The sequence below is a fragment of the Ambystoma mexicanum genome, chromosome 5q, assembly GCF_040938575.1.
Source record: "Ambystoma mexicanum isolate Mex_15411 chromosome 5q, UKY_AmexF1_1, whole genome shotgun sequence".
NCBI classification, from domain to species: Eukaryota; Metazoa; Chordata; class Amphibia; order Caudata; family Ambystomatidae; genus Ambystoma; species Ambystoma mexicanum.
The window spans coordinates 835865220-835887020 of NC_090933.1; the positions used below are offsets into that span (position 1 = coordinate 835865220).

General features: G+C 47.0%; 1 protein-coding gene across 3 annotated transcripts in view; it reads right to left on the reverse strand.

The window, feature by feature from the left end:
• Positions 1-21801, reverse strand: part of NBN (nibrin) — a 732941-nt gene that overhangs the window by 24976 nt on the left and 686164 nt on the right. The gene's annotated exons all lie outside the window — the stretch shown is intronic.

Here is a 21801-nt window from a genome sequence, read left to right on the forward strand (position 1 = left end):
GTGATCGAGGGGTAAGCAACGATTACAGAGCTTGTGCTTATCTTTCCAAGTATATTTGCCCCTGCAGCGTGGGCAAAACTTAAATGGTGTCCTCTCCATAGCTGAGGCAATAATAGCTGGCGATAACAACCCCAAGGGAAAGAAAGGGGAGAAAGAAAGACATTCTCAAAGAGAAGAGACAACGTTTTAACCCCCACTCTCCCTACTGTAAGTTGGCCGTCGAGGCCAGGCCACGTGTTCGGCAGCGCCGAAGGATCTCCTCCGCTCTTCCTCTCCGTCGAAAATCAGTTCGGCGGAGAAGCAGCTTCACAGCTAACGTCGAGGGGGAGGGATCGGTATCAGTATATTAAGTTATGACAAAAGGACCGAGGTCCGTGGCAAGTATAGCAATGTCTCACTAGGAGCTCCGCGAAAGGCGACCAGAAACTGGGCGGAAAAAAACAATCTGAGGGACCTCGACGCGTGAGGGATTGTGGGTACAACGCACGTCACTATAGGGATAGTGTTACAGACACGCCTTGTCGACGTCCCCTTTTCGACTACGAAAAACAAAATGCAATACTCCGCAGTGACCACTGGATGTCGGACCTATGCACAGCATGTGAATCTAAGCAGATTAACAAACATCAGAAATATATATATGTTTTAATGCATTATACAGAACACTTTCTGAGAAAAACTGGCTAAAAAGCCAGAGCATTTGCAATTGTTTTGTAGGGTAACACCAGTCCAAAAATCCAATACATGCAAGTCACCAACAGTGCACAGGAACATTAATGCTTTCATTAATTTAATGCTTTGCTATTAAAAATGGCATACCACAATGAAAACATGTCCAACTGGCTTCATATTATAGACCAGTCTATACACGTAACAACATATTACAGTAAAGCATGCCAGGACACATTTAGACATACCTAGACTGGTTGCACCAAAATGCTGAATGCATTAGAAGTAAGACTGAGATAATGCCGAATGCATTTGAAGTCGAAGCAATAACACTTATGGTTGTTTTATCACAGATGCCCAGAAACATATACAATGCCACAGTAAGAAACGGTTAAACTGGCAGCACCCAAATGCCAGTCTAGCCAGGTAATTACACTTAGCAGGACTGCTTTATCAGAGATGCACAGTTAAAAAAATTCAAGGCAAACTAAGAAATGACTAGACTGGATGCACCAAAATGCCTCTATAGCCACTAATACCACATATCATACCTGCTTAGCCTGGAGATGGATTACCATTATTATGTATCACACAATCCCAGCCCCCCACACAAAGCCCTTCTTCCTTCAACCCCTTACCCCAGCCCCCAAAATCAGCACCTCGACCCAGAATTACCTCCATATACTTCTTCCTTGTCCCGGTGCTTACTTATGAGGCACCTTGCCTCATAAGTAAGTACTAGGGCAAGGAAGAGTCGGGCTAGGAGTAATGAAGATTACAGTTAACTAAGCCAGGCATTACCTCCGTTTCCCACTACCTCATCCCAATACATGTGTATGAGGCAAAGTGCCTCATACACAAGTACTGAGGTGAGGAAGAATGGGGCTACGAGTGAAGATTACCAATACGTAATCATGGCATTAAACACAAGCAGTGGCACAACACCATTGATCTGACTGGGCTTCAGTCCTCTTCCCCCATCCCTTGGAATTTTGGGCTATGTTAACTTGACCTGGCTGAACAAAAAAGCTGTTGCCAGGCAGAACAGGCAAAGATGTTAAAGAGCGCCTGGGTTTCGCCGTTGACAAAGACCCAGCAATTTCTAACGTAAAGCATTTCACTGTTAGTTATTAGGCAGTTGGAATCGTGATGTGGGTTTCGTACTTGCATGCCAAGGGAGTGATTTGAAGGGTGGAGAGGGGACAAGAGACCGCTTATTCTCACAGCAATCCATAAGTGGATGCTTTCAGACTTAAAGGAGAGAGTTAACTTCTTGTAACATTGAAGCTGCACTAGAAGAGTCTCCTTATGATATGATATGGCATTTATAACGCGCCTCTACACAAGTGTTTCAAGGCGTGACGAGGCAAGGGAGGGGAACAAAGGGAGGACAAACAATGATCCTACTAGGCCAGGTGTCATTCAGATCGCGCAGGTGCGTGGGCAGGGGGACAGGGACAGTGCAGTACATGGGAATAGATAATAACAATAAGTCAAGTAACGGACAGCATGTGGCAAGTGCATGGATAAGTGCAGACAGCAGGTGTCAAGGGCTGGTAGGGGGACTGTAGGGATACAGAAACGGTCCCCAAGTGCGGGGGATGCCAGGCGGGCAGTGCAGGTGTGAGATGTTGGCGGGGGAGGGACCTGGGCCCGAGATCAGAGGTTGTCCAGGTAGCCAGTGCAGTTCAGGTTACAGCCAGGAGGTCAGCAGAGGAGAGGAGAGGAGAGAAGGAGAAAAAGCAGAAGCAAAGAGAAAGGTTTTGAGGTGCTTCGGGAACCAGAGATGGTTTTCCTCAAGTTTAAGGGAGGCAGGGAGGCTGTTCCAGAGGGAGGCACCAGCTGAGGAAAGTGATCTACCACCAACTCGTTGCTTGGAGAAGCGACTGACCCTGAGGGAGTTGGAGGAAGATGAGCGGAGAGCTCGAGAAGGAAGATATTTAGGAAGAGAGAGTTGGAGGTATTGAGGCCCTACGCCCCAGAAGGCCTTGTGGACGATGCAGAGGGTTTTGAATTTAATCCTCACAGCCACTGGGAGCCAGTGCAGAGATTTCAGTCCTGGAGAGATACGATCCCTGGGCTTGAGGCCAAGGACAAGTCTCACAGTCCTGTTCTGTATGAGTTGCAAAGGGCGAAGAGCAGAGGCAGGCATATTTAGAAAGGGGCTGTTGCAGTAATCCAGCCTTGAGAGAACCAGGGCTCTGAAGACAGTGAGCTTGTGGGGGAGGAGAGAAAAGGAAGAATACCTCTGAGGAGCGGCAGTTGGTAGTGTGACTTCTTAGAGACGTCAGAGATGTGAGGAGAGAAGGAGAGTCTGGAGTCGAAGATGACCCCAAGGGTTTTAGCCTTGCAGGTTAGAGCAGGAAGAGGGCCAAGAGAGGCCGGCCAGAGAGCTACAGGAAAGGAGGGAGCGGGTGTGCCGATGAGGAGAATCTCAGTGTTACTGGCATTAAGGCAGAGGTAATTGGTGGCACACCACTCCTGGATAGCTGACAGACAGTCAGAGATGAGGGAAGTAGAGGAGGAGGCCGAGGGTAGCCTGAAAATGAGCTGGGTGTCATCCGCATAGCACTGAAAGTTGGGGCAGAGAGCGGCGATGAGGTGGGCAAGGAGTGCCAGGTATTGGTTGAACAGCGTAATTGGAATGCGTAAAGAAGTTAGATGCCCCGCACAAATAAGTTTACCCCCCCCGCCCGTGAAGTTATTGCCTCTCCCAACATTTGAAGGCTTAGCCCCCAACAGAAATGTAGGTTTTGTTGGGCCCCTGAATACAAGCACACACACCATTCACCATACACATACATGCACGCCCAGCCACCCATACATTTAAGTGTGTACCCTTTCACCATTCAGGTACACCCAGGAAACCACCCATACATTTAATTGTGCACCCTTTCACCATACACTCAAACAGGCATACCCAGGCCGCATCATGAACTCATTAATACACATTACATTACATTACTATATGGTGTTGATCTTGGGGTGGTAACTCCTCATGAATGGTGAGGTCTGGCGTCAATAATTTTGCATGGATATTTTTTTATTTAATTGCTGAATGAACACATCTATTTCTAGCTCTATAAGTTATGCTGTTCCCGAGATAAAACATTTTTTGTTTTTCGGCATTACGTTTTGTGGTGTTCTGCCGCCATCTACAGGTAATTTGTAGAAAGGGCTCATCATCGCGCTGTCTGTGCTGAACTGGTCTTGTGGTTTTATCATATCTGAATGCTTACTCTGATTATTTGCAGTGTGTGTTTTGCAGCGAAAAAGGCCACCACTGCTAACAACACTTCAAATAATCAGAGTAAGCAGACAAATATGATATTCATGTCAGAACATAAATCAGAGATAAATAAAAATGTGGTGTTCAATTAATTAGTGAAATTAACATGTATTGCGTTTTTCCTTTATGGCAAACAACAATATTTGTTCTTCTTTTTCGGTGAAATATGAAAACAAATCCGAGAATAGACATCCCGGGTGAAGCCAGGCACTTAAACTGATATACATATGTATATATACATACACTTACATGCACACACACACATTTAAAGAAAATACATTTTCTTACATTTAATCTGTTGGTCCTGGGAACGAGATCTTCAGCTCCTTGCAGCAGCCAGGAATGCTTGTTCCCGTTATCTGAAGACGATCTGAAGAGCCTTCGTGTCATGGGGTGGAGGGGAGCACCATTACCTCAAAAAGAAATGGTTTCTTTTTGAGGTCACTCTGACTTCATAAAGAAATGATTACTGTTAAAGGATCGAACCGGAACAGAAATTATTTCTCAGTGGTGGGTGTGGTTTGGTTATGAGTCTTGCTAGCGTGCCTTTATGGTAATTTAAAATGTGTGTTAACTCCTTAGGTCCAGATTCTCAAGTGGGTGTTAAGTACTAAAAAGGTTGTAGAAGCGTTAATGACCTTTTCCGTACGTAAAACCTTTTATGACGGTGGCATATTCTTCCGAAGTCGGTATGAATGCGCCACTTTTTCGGAATATATGTAGCGGTTTCTAGAATTGGTGGGAAACCAACCTAGCAACCGCCACATTTGTTGCCTGCCATGTAAGACCGCTATTCTTATGGCACTCCTCCACTTTTAAATGTGCGTTAAAGTGGCGCACATGTACGGTACCATTTTAGTGCCGGTATTGTGGAGGAGTGCCACAAGAAGCCGGTTGTAGTGCAAGTGGGTGCCTAAACATTAGTGTTTGGAAGTGGGATTGGTGGGACAGTACAGCACAGGCAAATGTCCCCTTCCATGCTGCAGTACTGTGGTGAAGGAGGTAACAGATCCCTCCTTCTACCAGAGTACCGCAGCATGGAATGGGAGAGTTTAGAAAGTCATACGGGTGCCGCTGTGTTCTCGGTAGGACTTTCGTTAAATAACGAATATGTCCTTATTTATGGAAACTACTGCAGAAATGTTTCCATTGTGCCCGTTGTACCGAAAAACAGGCACAATGAACGTTGTGCACTGTCGTGCACTATGAGGACGCCCAGGCCCACTTGAGAATAGTGGTGGAGCGTCTTGATTTGACACAGTGATTAGCACAACCACGGCACCAACTGGGAATCGGGCCCTTAGAGTTGGTTAGACTGTACAATACATAGGAAGATTTTGAGAATTGTGGGTTATAGATATAGATTCCCTGTTGTCGTTTGAGGTACTGTTTCGCAGTAAAAATCCTACCTTGTATTCAAAATCCAATTCATGTAAAGTGTACTTATTAACACAACATATGCATTGTGTGGCACACTTTGTAGTTGGTTATCCTCATAGTACTGAGTGTGCAGCTAAATGTCATCAAAGACACATGATGAGCCCAGCAGTGATGCCATTTGCCTGCTTAGCACTGGTCACCTTCCGTAAGGATGGCAGAACGGATATCGTGACGGGACACTATAGATCTTTCTTTTTTTCAGGTCTCAAACAGTGTTTACCTTTGCCACATAGTTGTTGTTCTCTCTCACCCTTCTATGACTTTGGATATCCTTTCACATGTGTATTGATGCACTTGCACATTTAGATTTACTCTTGGCCATTTTAACGTTTGTATGATCAATTTCATGCTTGCACCTTTTGGACAGCCACAGACCTCCAAAATGTGGGGCTGAGGAAGGAAAGCAGTGCTTGCTTCTGAAAATCAGTTTAGTGTCGACCTGTGGAAACTCTGTGGTTGACTTAAGCATAAGCATGCGTTTAATATTGTAAAATGAAGCATTTTTTTAACCTTTACTTTTCAGGAGGGAATACCCTAATTTTTGCAACGGTTTTAAAATGCATGTCATCTGTATTTGAACATAAAAGAACTAGTTACTCTTACCTTGTAACGTTCTTTCGATGGGATGTTCCTCCGACGTATTCCTTATCTTAGATAGAAATCCTTCAGCTTTGCTGGCCTCGGAAAATTTTTTTCGCCAGAGGGCGCTGCGCGTCGATGATCGCCGAGTCGATGACCCTCGACGGCCTCCGTGCCGACGTCGACGTCATCCTGCCTATAAAGGCCGCGCGCAGCGTCCGTTGCTCAGTTCCGTTTTGTAGTCCCCAGTAATGTTTTTGGATTAGACTAATCACCTTGAAGGAGCATAGGCTGCAAACCCACAGGAAGTCATACTGCGGGGATGGATGGGAGGGTCGATAAGGAATACGTCGGAGGAACATCCCATCGAAAGAACGTTACAAGGTAAGAGTAACTAGTTCTTCGAAGGGATTGTGTCCTCCGACGTATTCCTTATCTTAGATAGACTCCCATAGCAGTGGTATTGTGACTGGAGGCGGGAGTAATAAAAGTTATGTTACCCTTCCAGAATGGACAGAGTGTAACACAGCCTTGCCGAATCTAGTTTCTTGACTAGAGGAGGAATCCAGGCTATAGAATTTGGTAAATGTATGTGCGGACGACCATGTGGCAGCCGCACATATATCTCGAATTGGCACCCCTCTTTGAAGGGCTGAGGATGTTGCGATACCCCTGGTAGAATGAGCCCTTAGATTTTGAGGAGGCTCCTTTCCTGCCAATTTGTAGCACTCCAGAATGGCTAAAATAATCCATCTGGAGATGGTTTGTTTTGTTATTGGAAGGCCCAACTTATGTCCTGCATAACCTACAAAGAGTTGGTCTGCTTGTCTGATCTTAGCCAATCTGCTGATATAGAAGCTCAAGGCTCGCTTAGGGTCCAGCCTGTGCAGTCTCTCTTCCTCCTTCCCCGGATGAGGAGGAGGGTAGAAAGAAGGTAATATAATCTTCTGAGTGATGTGAAACTCCGAGACTACCTTCGGGAGGAAGTTAGGCTTCACCTGAAGAACAACTTTGTCCTTGTAAAAGATTGTATGTGGAGGTTTACACGATAAGGCTTGCAACTCGCTAACCCTTCTAGCAGATGTCAATGCTATTAGCAAAACAGTTTTGAGGGTGAGAAGCTTCAATGAACAAGAGTGTAGTGGTTCAAAAGGGGCACCCTTTAGGAAGTTTAAAATTAGGTTTAAATCCCATAAGGGAACTTGAAAAGGTTTCGGGGGATAAACATTAGTTAATCCTTTTAGGTATTGTATTACCAATGGAATTTTGAAGTATGAAGGCTCCTCTGCAGTGCGCTTAAAGATTGATAGCGCTGCGAGATAGCCCTTAATTGTGCCAACCTGTAGGCCTGAATTAGCCAGGTAAAGTAAGAATGACAACACCATAGGTGTACCACAAGAAAAGGGTTCAATATTCTTTTCTCTGCACCAGCTGCAAAATTTGTTCCAACGGCAGCGGTATAGAGTTTTAGTTGCCGGCCTTCTGGCCGAAAGCAACACCTCCATAACATCATCCGGAAGGTCCCAATCCTTGTACCTCAACCTTTCAGACACCAAGCGTGAAGGTTGAGGGTCTTGATGGCTGGATGGAGAACCTGACCTTCCTTCTGCGAGAGAAGATCCTCTCTGTATGGCAGTCGAATTGGAGGGCAGATGGACATGTCTAGAAGGTCCGGGTACCACGTTCTCCTGGCCCAATCCGGGGCAATTAGGATCATGGTCTTCCGAAACCTTCTCAACCTCCTGATCATTTGAGGAATGACAGGGACCGGAGGGAACGCGTACAGAAGTGGGAACTCCCAGTCCACTACGAACGCATCTCCTAGAGCTCCTCTCGGGGGAAATTCCCTTGAGCAAAATCTGTCGCACTTCCTGTTGATACTGGTGGCGAACAGATCCACTTGAGGGGTTCCCCAAAGGGCGAAGATCTCTTGAAGGACTTCCTGAGCTATCTCCCACTCGTGAGAGACTGTGCTCTGCCTGCTCAGAGCGTCCGCTGTCAAGTTCTTCTCTCCGGCTAGGTGAATTGCCGATAGAGAGATTCCTTCCTGAATTGCCCAAAACCAGAGCTGCATCGCCTCTCTGCACAGTGGTAGTGAGCCTACGCCTCCTCTTTTGTTGAGGTAGTGCATGGCCACTGTATTGTCCGTCATTATTAGGACGTTTCTTCCCCGTACAGACGGCAGAAAAGCCTTCAGCGCTAGTCTGATGGCTCTCAGCTCCAACAGGTTGATATGTAGTCTGGACTCCGATGGAGACCAACGACCGCTGATGGTCAAGTCGTTGGCGTGAGCTCCCCACCCCGTGAGTGAGGCATCCGTGACTACTGTTATCTCCGGCCATGGTTGCCAAAACATTTCTCCTTTCAGGATGTTCTCCCGACAGGCCCACCACTGAAGGTCTCGGGCTACTTTGACCGGGATCCGAAGGAGATCTGTCATCCTTCCTGAGAACTGTGACCACTGAGTTCTCAGTGCCCACTGGAGGGATCTCATTCTCAGGCGAGCCTCCGGCACGAGGAATATGCAGGATGCCATGAGGCCTAGCAACCTCAGAAAGTCGTAGGCTGGGAGATATTGGGCATTCTGAAATCTGATGACCATCTGCAGAATATCTCGAGCCCTCACCTCTGGTGGCAAGGCTTTTCCCAGGGAAGTGTCCAGGACTGCTCCAATGAATTGGAGTCTCTGTGATGGTATCATCTGTGACTTCTTTAAATTGAGGGAGAAGCCCAGCTTGTGAAGGAAGTGGCAAACATAATCTAGTTGTCTCTGAGCCTGTTCCGAAGATACAGCTCTGATCAACCAATCGTCTAGGTAAGGGTAGACATGAATCCCTTCCCTCCTTAGACTTGCAGCCACAACCGACATTAGCTTGGTAAAGACCCTCGGGGCGGAGGTTAGCCCAAATGGCAGAACTCGAAATTGATAATGAGAGCTGCCAATTGCGAACCTCAGGTATCTCCTGTGCCTGGGATGGATCGGCACATGGAAATAAGCGTCCTGGAGGTCTAGAGATACCAACCAGTCCTGAAGCTGGAGGGCCTGAAGGATCTGAGAGAGAGTCACCATCTTGAACTTGTCCTTTCGGAGGAATTTGTTCAATTCCCGTAAGTCTAAGATGGGTCTCAGTCCTCCGTCCTTCTTCGGTATTATGAAGTAGGGGGAGTACCAACCCTTGTTCCTTTCCGCTACAGGTACCAGTTCTATGGCACCTTTCTCTAGCAGGTCTAAAACCTCCTGCAAGAGGAGCGGATCTGGAAGCTTCAAAGGGTTGTTCCCCGGTGGATGACTCTGAGGGATATGTAGGAAGGGCAGGCAGTAACCTTGGGCCACTGTCTCCAGAGCCCAAGCATCTGACGTAATAGCCTGCCATTCCGTCAGATGGTGAGTTAACCTGCCCCCTACTGGTGTTCTGTGAGGGGAGACCTCAGAGTGGTTTTGAAGCGGCTGATGCAGTTGCCGAAGGTAAAGTGGCTCCTGCTCCTGCGGGTGCGGCTTTCTTTCCCCTACCCCGTCCACCACGGGTAAATCTTCCTTGGCCTCTTTGAGCCGGTCGTCCCCTGCCCCTTCCATATGAGGAATAGTAACGAAAGGACCGTCCTCTCCACGATGATCCCGAAGGACGAAAGGTATTCTGACGGATAGCAGCTCCCAATGACTTGGCTGCTGCCTTGGACGTTTGCAGTTTCTCCAAACTGTCATCCGCCTTCTTTCCAAAGAGGGTAGAACCGTCAAAGGGCATATTCAAAAGCCTGGTCTGCACGTCAGAGGCAAAACCAGACTTCCTCAACCACGCATGCCTGCGGATTGTGGTACTTGCCGCCATGGCCCTGCTGATACTGTCAGCAGAATCTAGGCCAGTTTGTAGGGTCTCGCACATCGCATCTTTACCATCCCTGATGATGTTTAAAAATGCGTCCCTTTCCTCTCCTTCTTGGAGGCAGTCAGCCGCTGATGAAGCGCACTCCCAAAGGGTGTGGCTGAACCTAGCGAGCGTACAGGTCGCGTTAATAGACTTTAACGCCATGCTACAGGCAGAAAAAACCTTCTTAGCCATGGCATCATACTTTTTGTCATCCCTATCCTGCGGAGCAGTGGGGTATGCAGATGTGCTGCCTGATGAGGTTGCAGCCTGTACAACCAAGCTCTCAGGAGTAGGGTGTTTTGACAAATATTCAGGGTCAGAACTAGCCACCCTGTATTTTGTTGACAGTTTTTTATTTACTGCCGGGATAATTTCTGGCGTTTCCCAGTTTGTCAAAATCCTTCTCTGTAGAGCAGAGTGAAATGGAACCACAGGATCCTCCTGTGGGCCCTTGTCCAGTATGTCAGTGAGGTCATCCTGCTGAAAGGCAGGAGAAGGTGCAGACCAACCCATAAATTCTATGATTCTAGACATCAGAGCTCTATATGGAGTCTCCGCATGTTCTCCTGGGTCTGGTTTGATAAATTCTGCTTCAGGAGAAGTGTCCAAGCCACTAGCTTCCTGAAGTGCATCCTGAAGATTTTTTAATCTTCCTTCCTCAGAGGCGAAAGTCTCTGGCTCTGGTGATGTGGTCCTCTGTAAATCAATATCTTGGTCTGAATCCTCCCTTTCCTCAAAAATCGAGGTTAAAGGGGGATACATTGGTTTTTGGAATGGTATAAACCCCATTTCCAATGCAGAAGGAGCCATCATCACAGGCCTTGAAAACGTCGATGTCGTCGACACCGACGTGAAAGTACTCGAAGGCGCCGTGAAAAGCGTCGAGAAATGTGTACTAGGCCTCGAAGAACTCGAAAGGATCGGAGTCTTGCTCGAGAACGACGTCGACGTTCTCGGCGTCGAGTCGGAGGTCTTTTGTCTAACCGTTGGCTGTGGAGTAGCCGTGGTTCTTTCCTTCACCGGCGTCGATATCGGCGTCGACGTCGGCGTCGACTCGATCGACTGATGCGCCGATGAATCCTTCGACAACGGCGTCGATGGCGCCGACCTCTGTTTCGAAGGAGTTTTCGACGATGGCGTCGATGATGCTTTATCTCCCGATGGCTCGAGGCGCTTTCGGGTTGACTTTTCCGCCGGGTACTGCGACTCGCGGCGTTTAGATTTTTTGGGTTTTTTACCCGGGGTATCACCCTCAGCTGTCTTCGAGGGGGACGAGGCCGCTTTCTCGAAGACGCTTAGCATCTTTTTCCTGAATTCCTCCCACTCAGCTTGCGAGCTGCGTTTTGTGGGGCAATGAACTCTCTCAGGAGAACTCGACGAAGATGACGAAGGGGATCTCCTACGTCTCTTCTTCGAGTGTCTCGATGTCGACGAGTGGTGGGAGCCACTTCGTGATCTAGATCGAGAGTGTTTTTTATGGTGAGGAGATGAACGTCTCGACTCTACCGAAGAAGCTTTCGAGGAAGTTAAAGTTGACCTACCTCTCTCGAGCTTCCCCCTACGCTCCTTCAAGGCTTTCGCCGTCATGGAAAGGCATTCCTCACACTCCGAACTCTGGTGCGTGATTCCCAGACACCACAAACAGACCCTGTGAGGGTCCGTCAACGACATTTTCTTCCCGCAGTCTCGGCACTTTTTGAAACCGGACCGAGGGGTCGTCGGGTCGGAGGAGGATGCCATCGATATCGAGGTAAATAGTAGTTATTATATACGTTATCTTGACGAGAACTGAGCAACGGTGTTCCGAGGCACAACGAAGCGCGGAAAAACGGAACTGAGCAACGGACGCTGCGCGCGGCCTTTATAGGCAGGATGACGTCGACGTCGGCACGGAGGCCGTCGAGGGTCATCGACTCGGCGATCATCGACGCGCAGCGCCCTCTGGCGAAAAAAATTTTCCGAGGCCAGCAAAGCTGAAGGATTTCTATCTAAGATAAGGAATACGTCGGAGGACACAATCCCTTCGAAGTGATTGTTTAATACACTGTGCGTGTGTGTGTTGAACTCTAAAGATAATGGAGAGAGGAACCACTAAAACAAATGAAGTTCTGACTGTTTTGCATATTAAAGAGCGTTTTGGAAACATAAGAATGACCAAAGAGCTTTATATCTGTCATATATGTCTGTGAGAGTTGTAAGACTAAATCGCTAAACACCTAATGCACCTAGGTCTGGCCTAAGAGACATCCCCCTGCTGTTCTGAACTGTGAAATAAAGCCTGAAGGCCAGGGGAAGGGGGACATAGCCTCTGGTGTTGTGAACTGTGAAATATAGCCTGAGAAAGGCCAGCAGAAGGGAGACATTCCCCATTGTGTTGGGAACTGTTAGAGCAAAGCCAAGGAAATTCAGGAGAAGAAAGTCATTCTCCTGGTAGTTGAGCTTGAAGGAGGATCAAACCAGCAGTCCTAGGAAATATTGAACTTTCTGACACAAGGTATTTGAGGAACAGGAATTTTTGTTTGTTTGTGAAGTAATAAAACCAGGGGAAGGGAGTCATTCCCCCTGGTGAGGAACTTGCAACCAGAACCATGCTGCCCAGTCCAGGAGAAGGGAGTCATTCTCCTCGACCAAGAACATTGATGCAACCTTCTAGTTTAGTTATAAGTGTAAGGGGCAGAATTAGAGTTTTGACACATGATGATGGACTTTTTAGTTTTCAAGGACATTGTGATGACTCATTATAACTTTAGTTGAAGAAGGGAAACCCCACTTAGAGATAGGTAAAGTTAGGTTTTTGCTGAATTTTCTTCACTAATTAAAGTTGTGTGTCAGTCTCCTCCTTCTGCGCCCTTACAATATTTAGAGTAAATTGAAAATAAACTGCTGTAAAATGCAGCTCTTGTGGCAATCTGCCGCTATGGGCGAGAGCCTAATCAGCCTTAATGTAAATACGTTGCTGCACTGTTAACTCCCACCATATAAAGAAGAGACGTATGCCAATTCATTGAGCATTCCTTCCAGATGCCACCTTCAGCCAGTGGTGTCAACCTACTCACCACAGCAGCAGCAAAAGGCTACACATTTACATCTGGCCGTAGAAGGATCTTTCTCTAGTGACAAAAACGCAGCAGCCTAATCTGGAGGGTGAAATACTGGTTAGCACCGTGGATAACAAAATAAACTGCTGAGCTGGAAGGTGTAGGAATAGCAATAGTAAAACTTAAGCTACTCTATCCAGCAGCCATAACAATATAATACTCTGCCTATTGGGAAATAACTGAAGGTATCTCACCTAGCAAACCTCAAGAGTCCCTTATTCAGGTGGCCAAGAAAGGGAGGACCTTCTCTTATCCCGACCCAAAGGCAGACGAAAGGGAAAGGTTCACCTGGGTAGGGGAGCCCGGGGTATGCCCAGGAGAATGCCCAAAGGGAGACACAGTATCTTGCCTGAGAAGGAGAGGAGGGCGAGATATCTGAGGCTTTCATGGGCTGTATTGCATCTGTCTCCTTCCTCCTGTTGGAACTTTCCTGCCCCGATCCAATATCACCTCCATATGTAATCAATCTTCTACAGTCCCAAACCCTGTTACACCCAAAAAGAATAACTCCTAGAATCATTGTTTCACCGGTCTCCATTCGAATACTCCCCATCCTCCTTCCCGTCCCCCTGATTATCATTTTCAGTATTGCCAACCTGATCAGACAAAACACTACGCTTCCCACAATCCCCTTTGTTCATGCCACAAACCCCACTATTTCCGCATACCCAGTAAACCATGCCAATCCCATCCCTCCGATTGTCATCTTGTCAAACCCCAATCTCCTATGACAGAATATTACCGGTCCCACGATCCCCTATGTTCTGTTCTGCATCCGGTCATTCTCGTCCATTTCGCAAACCTTCCCCATCCTACCCCGTAGGACAATGGAAACCTCTAACACCCTCTTTTTCCAATAGAAATACTTTTTGTTACTGTGATAGAAAACGGACTAATGATGAAACTGTTTACCTGACATGTCCCAACCCAACTGTCAGGCAGAGTCAGGTATAACCACACACACCTGACAGCCCTTTCCTTTCCCCACAGGTATAAAAGGAGGAGCAAGAGAGCACACTACAAACACGGCAGACCGCACAACGAGACGACTAAGCATGCACGGCAGTTCAAGAGAAGGAGAAAGATGGCGGGAAGCAAGAGGGTGGCGAAGAGAGAAGTAACCTTGCCCTTTTTGTACCAGACCTGCGGAACCTTCGTGGAGGAGAGCCTAAAACCGCAAACAATAGCACAAGTGTCTTGCAGCAGTTGTTAACGGTACACAGAGCGTGTTGACGCTGATAAGCTGGAGCAAGGGAAACTCCTGCTACCGCGGAACTGGCCTTGACTCCAGTAAAGCAGAAAGCCAAGCGGTTCATCACAGCTGGTGAGTCGAGCGAAGAACCGATAAGAGCCGGCCTGTGTTGAATGAGGAACGCAAAGTGGCAAGTTTGAATTTAGCTTCAGTGAACTGTGAAAGAACTGTAAAAGTGTTGAGGGGAGACCAGCTGCAGAGGGAACAGACACCAAGTGGGTGTCACTCCGAGAGACTCTGGTCGATCCCCACTGGTTTAAGTGAAACTAAAGAAACCAGAAGGCCGTCGGACAGCAGTCAGAAGAGGTCAAAGTGGTCATACTGGAGGTCTAGTAAAATCCTTGTACAAAGACTTTAATCTAAAAACTTGTGAAAGTAATAGGGAAGTGAATCCCAATGGTGAAAGTAAAAAGGGGAAAGTGAATCCTGTGAACATTACAAATGAAAGTGAATGTTAAGTTGGCAAGAGTGGTGCTAGTGAGAAGGGGGAAAAGTCTAAAGTTCAGAGAAACAGTGTGTTGACAAAGACAAGGGACGTCCACTATGAACTGTTTGAAAAGACATTGAGATGCTAAGGAGGGGACAGGAGAAGTACACTGTCCCGCTGGCCGTTTTGGAATCCGAGCCTGATGGAGGGAGAAACCAAGGGCCGCTGTAAGACCGGAGAAGTACACTGTCCCGCTTGTCTAAGAGAAGGGTCAGCCCCAGAAGAGGGGGACCCGGGGTGAGCCGTTATCACCCTGGTCACGTGAAACTGAGAAAGGGATGTTCACATCGAACTGTTGAACAGACTTTTTGTAAGCACAATAGCATAAGACTGATTGAAAGCCGTAGGGAACCCAGCGGAGGGAGGCCAACAGTCTAGATGGGTCCGAGCCCGAATGAGAGAGATCCAGGGGTGAAGACGTCACCCAAAACCCATTAAGAAGAGGCACTGTTTTTGAAGGGTCAGCCCAGAAGAGAGGGACCGAATGGTGAAACCATCACCTGACGTGAACTGCCAAGAGAACTTTGCGTTTGTTTTGTTATTCGATACATCAGGCAAGAAACTTTCAGAAGAAGCAAGACTTGGTCATCGACGGTCCTGATTGCTGCCATTGGAACTGTTAACTCCTGCTGGGAAAGCTTGAGTGTGTACTGTGCTCCAAGCTCCCATCTTACACGTGCTTCAAACGTGGGGAAGGGAGTTCCAAACTACTGCATGCTGACATATTATTAACGAACATGTCTTTCTTTTCTTAAAAATGATCACACACTTTTTTGTATTGGTTGTGAGGTTTGGCAATAGGTTTCTTATTATAGGCCTTTATCATTTGACACAACGCCACAAGGACTACCTTATTTTTCATTTGATGGTCGATGCTTGTTCCAATCTTAGATTTAGGTTTTGATTAGGCGTTTTTACACCCTGCATACAGTTAAATAAACACCCTTGAACTGTGATCACTTGTGGCTGTCTTACTGTTGTGACCATGTTCCTCAAACTACCATCCAGGAGAATGAGGGATTAAGCACGAAGACTTAAGTAGAGAAACCGAACAACTGAACACCATGAGGCTTTCTTCTTTTTTTAGGATCATGTTACTTGGGCTTTTCAGCACAATAAGAAAGAAAAGTCAGTAGAAAACAAAAGACAGGGCCATCAGCATTGGTTCCCACCTACACTGTTGTCTGCCGAACCTAAAACACCAGAGGAGTGAGGCCCATACTAGCCTGCCAATATGTAGTATGATAACCTGGATGTGACAGAGGACGACCAGGGAGCAAATCCTGCAGACTGAGCAGACGTCAAGGAACCATTCATAACTAGTGTCTCAGGAGGATAGCTCAGGGGCAACATACTCGCCTAGGAAGCAAGACGACACGGAGCAAAACAGGTTTGATCCCCGGATCCGCTCTTAGAAACCTCTGGGTATTAAGCACGTTATAAATAACCTATCATATTATATCCTATCATAGTGGGAGAGGCATAGCAGAGATGGAACAATATCTGATTTAGCCGAACAAATATATTACAAGGTGTTAGACTTCGACCTGAAAAATCAGGTATGAAACCAGATTGTGAGTGAAGAAACAGCTGACTGCAGTCGAGGAAAGGTAAAATGAAGAACATGTGGATGTGCAACTAAAACCAGAGGGAAAGAGAGTAAAGCCGAGAACCAAAAATGTTTAAGCCAAAGAGTAAAGCTTCATCTTGGGACTGGGAGAGAGGGGCCTAAACCACCTTCGAAGTAAGGAGAAGAACACTTTTGAAGATGCTGCACACTGGTATTTTGAGTCTGCATACCAGCGCTGAGTACTTTTTGTGAAAACACAGTACACTCGCATATAGAGTCAACATTCCAGTTGTAAACTAATTATGAAACAGTTTCATACTGGAATTGTGAGTCCAAATTCACAGAGAAAACTACTTGCTGTGAAAGCACTGAATACTGGGTCATTGGGCCTCATTACTAGTTTGGCGGTGCAGGAAAAAAGTGGCAGTAATTCCATGACCGCCACTTTCCTGCACTGCTAAACTACATGTTTGCCGGTGGGGGTTCATTGATTTATCTCCAGCCAAGAGCTTGAGATAAATCAGGCCAGGCCACCGACGGCAAAAAATAGCTGGTATTACTAGCACCGGTATCAATATTACTGGTGCTCATAATAACCGGCAATCCTATGGGACTCCATATAATGGGGATTTACTGGTATTCCCGTCATCTGTAATATTCCAGAAATTGTGCGATATCAGGCAGCGGGAACAGTAATACCGTTTGCCAGTGTCCTGCCGAAATTACAGCGGGATACCGGCAAACATGTAATGACCCTCATTGACTCTAAATTCCCCGAATGAACCATGAAAACGACTTGTTCCGAAACTGCTGTACACTTGGATAGTGAGTTCTAATTCCCAGAGCAATGTGAGAGCATTACTTATTGTGAAACTGATGCAAACTTGGATAGTGAGTCTCAATGGTCATTTGCTGAGAAACCTCTGCGTATTGGGACATTGGGGGTCATTCCGAGCCTGGCGGTAAGGGTTTAACGGCACCGGTAAAGGTGCTGGAGCCGTCAACCCCTTACCACCCCATTACGAGTCTGCTTGCGGGAACCCGCTAAGGACTCCTGGTAAAACCAGGCATCCTTAGCGGGTCCCGCGAGCAGCCCAGCATGCTAACAACAGGTCCGTTATTAGCATGCTCCCCATTCCCATTGAGCCCTATGGGGGCTCAAATGGGAATGTTCAGGGTCTAGGTTGCCTGAATGAGGAATTACCGGGCCCTCCAAGGTCGGAATGGCCCGGTAATTCCTCATTCAAGGATCCCGGACCCGGTACCCATTAAGGGGGTAGCCACCTCGTAATGACCCCCACTGACTCTCTAATCAAAGTAAACCGAGAAAACTCGTTGCTGTGAAACCACTCCAATTGGGAGAGTAAGTCCAAATTAACAATGTAAAGTACTTGTTGTGAAACCCCTGAATACCGGGGTATTAAGTCACAATTCCCAGAGTGAACTGAGAAAGCCACTTGCTATGAATGTGCTGCCTTTTGTATTGAAAAAATATTGGTATCCTTTTCGATCATGAGTCAATGGTGCAATCGGGGCATGGTCTTTGACATTTGATTTTTGTTTTATTCCCAGTAGATTGCAAGGGTAACAAACTCAGCTTTCTTCAATTTGTGACTCCTTCCAGGTATCCGTCCCCTGCCTACAAGTGACTCACAGTATTGCTCTAGTATGTGAAATATTCATGTCCCAACTTGACTATTCAATTGGTATCTGTGGGGGATTTCAAGAAGCCACGGCACAAGATTTATCTCCGACTTGAAACATAATAACATCATAGAAACACCACAGCTGCTATGAAGACCCAATATTAGCTTCATAACTATTGACTGACTTAGGGTAAAGGGTGGGGTGGCCACACTGCCAGGTACCACCACCGCCTCGGTGATGCTGGTCCATTGGGATGTATGTGAGGGATCCCTACATTTTCAAGAGATTTGCGAGTTCAAGGAGATTTTAAAGGAACAACCTTCCAGGTAGGGAGCACTGTAAGCTAGAGCAAATTGAAAAATCCATGGTCCTGGAGAGGGAGGAGGAGAGGGGAGTGGGCGCCATCAGAAAGCTCGGAAAAGCATGTGCACAGTCTCTGTTTAGCGCTTACCACAGAAACCAAATTGTAATGGGTCTCAAAGGTCCTTATACTCAAGATACTTAATGAACCAGTTGAAAAGCACCAGTTCAAGGACCTTCTAATAATAGGGCATAGGGGAAGCCAGGCAATAGTTAGCTGGGGCATTTGGTGCAGCAGAGAGTTTCTTCAAATGGGGTAGGACAGTTTCAAATTTGAAAGAGTCAGGGAATTGTCCAGCAGTGAGAGAGAGGTTAAAGAGCTATGAGGGATGAGCTTAGGTGATTGAATCAAAGCCTCTGACTGTACGAGGAGTAAATGGGTTGATCAGAATCCAAGATGGGTCTCTCGTTCACACTCCCACTTTCCACTGCTGGCTTCCAATAAGCTGCTTCTCATTCCATTGTCTCGCTGGTAATTACTGCTTTCGGGCTCACCAGTTGACTGTTTCGATTCCATGAACGCTGCACGCAGGCTTCTTCAAGGGCCTTTTTAGTCCTTGTCTGCTTGTTCCCCTCCTTACTGATTGGGCAAATGCTATTTCTGGTGGTGTGTGGCTTGGCATTAGTCATTAACACTCTTTGCCTCTCATTCAGAGGGTGAACTGCATTCCAAGCAAAATAAATAGACCAGCAGCCAATTTCAGATGAGGTCGAAGTCCGTCCCACACTGATGCTGGTTCCATGTTGTTCAGCTTCAGTGGTTCCCCATGGCTTCTCTCTGTCCCCTTTTGCAGTTTGTTGATTCTCATCTATTTGCCTCTTGGTTGCTGGTATGGCTTTGTCACACACTTGCAGGGATTCAGACTTCAGAGGGACCAGTGTCCACACTCTGCAGCTTTTCTCGCAAGTTGCGTTTTCTGTACCAGGTGCCAGTTTCTTCTAACACTACAAAGATCATCTTTGGCATAGAGTGTCCCACAGAATTTGGCCTCTAACCAAAGTGCTCCCCATAAAAGACTGTTGAGCCATCTTAGGCAAGATTACTGTTTGTAGCCCAATATTCAGAAACCGCACTTAAGTGATGCCGGACTTAATTTTCAGTGTGGTCTGCACTTACCTTCTTCCACTGCTGCAGATCTGTACTTACCTCCCTGGTTGTGCAATAGGCTGACTCAGCTCTTTTTTTTCTTCATTCATTGCTGGAATGTGTTGCCTAATACCACTTCTTTAGCTGCCACAGACATGTTCTTTACCTCTGCTGGTCTATGTTCCTTACAGCGACTGGAATGCTGCATGCACTGTGTACCTTTTAATTACGGCAATGCCTCTGGGCCCTCTACTGTGCTGAACCCAGATTTTGCCTAGTCCTTATTGATTGACACCATTTGGCTTTTTGAAGTTACTGCTGGTTTGTACTACTTGTTAACATGTACCTTGCTGGAGCACAGTGGTAATGACTAGAGGTTCAAGGAAACATGGCTTGATCGACTATTTCATCAAAACAGCGTGTGGGTACCCCTCTCCTGACTATATGGATTCAGGGACATTGGATAAATCAGCTACCGCTGCCCTTGAAAATGAGTCAGTGCTTCAGCTAGTAATGCGAGGAATGCACGAAGGGTTTGCACCTGTCAGTTCAACGGTGGATGGAATGACCACCAATGTATACTCTCTGAAATCCAAGTTAGACAAGGAGAATAATAGCATAATTGAAGCTGAGAATTTTTTGGGACTAGTAGAAGATAATATGAACACAAGCTCCACTATAGTTGCTGCTCCACAGAAGGAAGTCAAGTCTATCACTTCCAAATGGGATGATTTGGAATCCAGCTCATGCCACAATATTGGTGCCCCCAAAAATGATATCAAGAATAATATAGAGCTATTTGCAGGGGCCCTGCTAAGGAAAACTCTATTTTCTACATTGCAGTCAAAGAGCTCACTGCGCCTAACCCTGGTTGCCCGGTGCAGCCCATCAGTGCTCACCTGAATTACCGGGACAGAGATTTGGTATCAAAGTATGCCCGAGATTTTGTGGAGCTGATGTACAAATCTAGCACATTTGTCTTGCATGCAGATCTTTCCACTAGATCATGCTGCCTGGAATTCTTTTTTTGGAGATCAGCAACAAGCAGAATCTGTTACGGAAGCAGCCTCTTTCTGTCTCTGTTTCCGGTTGCAGCTACGTGTGAGGTGCGTAGTGCGTAGTGAGGTGCGGCTTCATTCAGTGTACTCAGGACATTGGGTGTCGGGCTCTTTTCCTCAGAAAACAGGCCTGCCTGCCTCGTTCCGTTTTCGGCTATCTTGAGATTATCTTGAGATCCTTGTGAGCCCGCGAGTCGAGGAGCCCCGGTCTGCTGGGGGCGAGTAGCTGGAGCCGCGGAGATGAGCGGTGCGGAGCAAGCTGCCTGAGCCCGAGCTTGAGCCCGTGCGGGGCTACGCTGCAGGGGGTTTAGAGACCACAGAAAAGAGCCTGGCTGTTGTAAGGACTTTGCTGGGCCTCGCAGTTCCTCGCAGGCGCTGCTGCTTTGCTTTGCTGGCTTGTCGCTTGTTGCTGCTGTGTTGGTGTGTTGAGGGGGCTGTCCGTAACTTGTCGGAGAAGCGGGAAATGACAAGACTTGCCTCGAGCATTTCGCAGTGTGCATTCTATTTATAACATTCTCATTACCTTCAATACTTTAGTGTTTCAGTGCCCACGAAAAGGCATCCTAATAAATTTCACAGACCTTACATAGCCTCAGCAGGAGAGCCTCCGGTCGGAAAAAAGGGTGTTGCCACTGATTGCTTGTATGCACGCTCACCATACTCCATCAAGACCCCACCTTTTAACCAGTGGAGTACAATTCAGAGCGCCTGCACACAAGGGCAGCATTCTTGGAATCATCTAGCCGTGCCGTGCTGTGAAAAACAGTGTCTTTGGAGCTTTGGGAGTTTGGGGCTCCAAGTTACTTACTCCATCAATGGAATTTCCGTAGTGCTGCGACTGCGGGCTTAGCGCCTTCGAGCCACACTGTCAGCCGGGCACAGTTAAACTATATATTGAGTATAGTGAGCAGAGTCTCTATAGTGTTAAGCAGGAAGTTTCCCTCCTGATAAACCTGTCTGGAAGAGGGTCTGAAAGAGTGGCTGGAGACGCGACGATCAGAAAACAGAGAGATGGCATCTGGCAAGCGGGAAACAAAACTTCAGAACCAGTCCACTGCAGCATTCTTTCCTTTGCCTGACTCTTCTCCGCCCTGCACAGTTCCACATATGATCATTACAATCTAAAGGTCCTAAAGGAGCCTCGCGCATAGCTTTAAACAACCAGGTTCCTTCTATCCTGCATAAGGGCGCTATCTTAAAGGCAATACCTGGGGACACCCGAAAATATTGTTGAGCACCATGAAAAGGGTAAATAGGATGAAATTACGGAGCACATTGTTAGCTGACTCCTTAACAGTTCCAGAATGGGACTGCTCGTATATAGCTACCCTGTCAGTCTCTGTATCCTCAGAAATGGTAGTTAACACTACCCCATCTATACAAACAGCTATTCTGACAA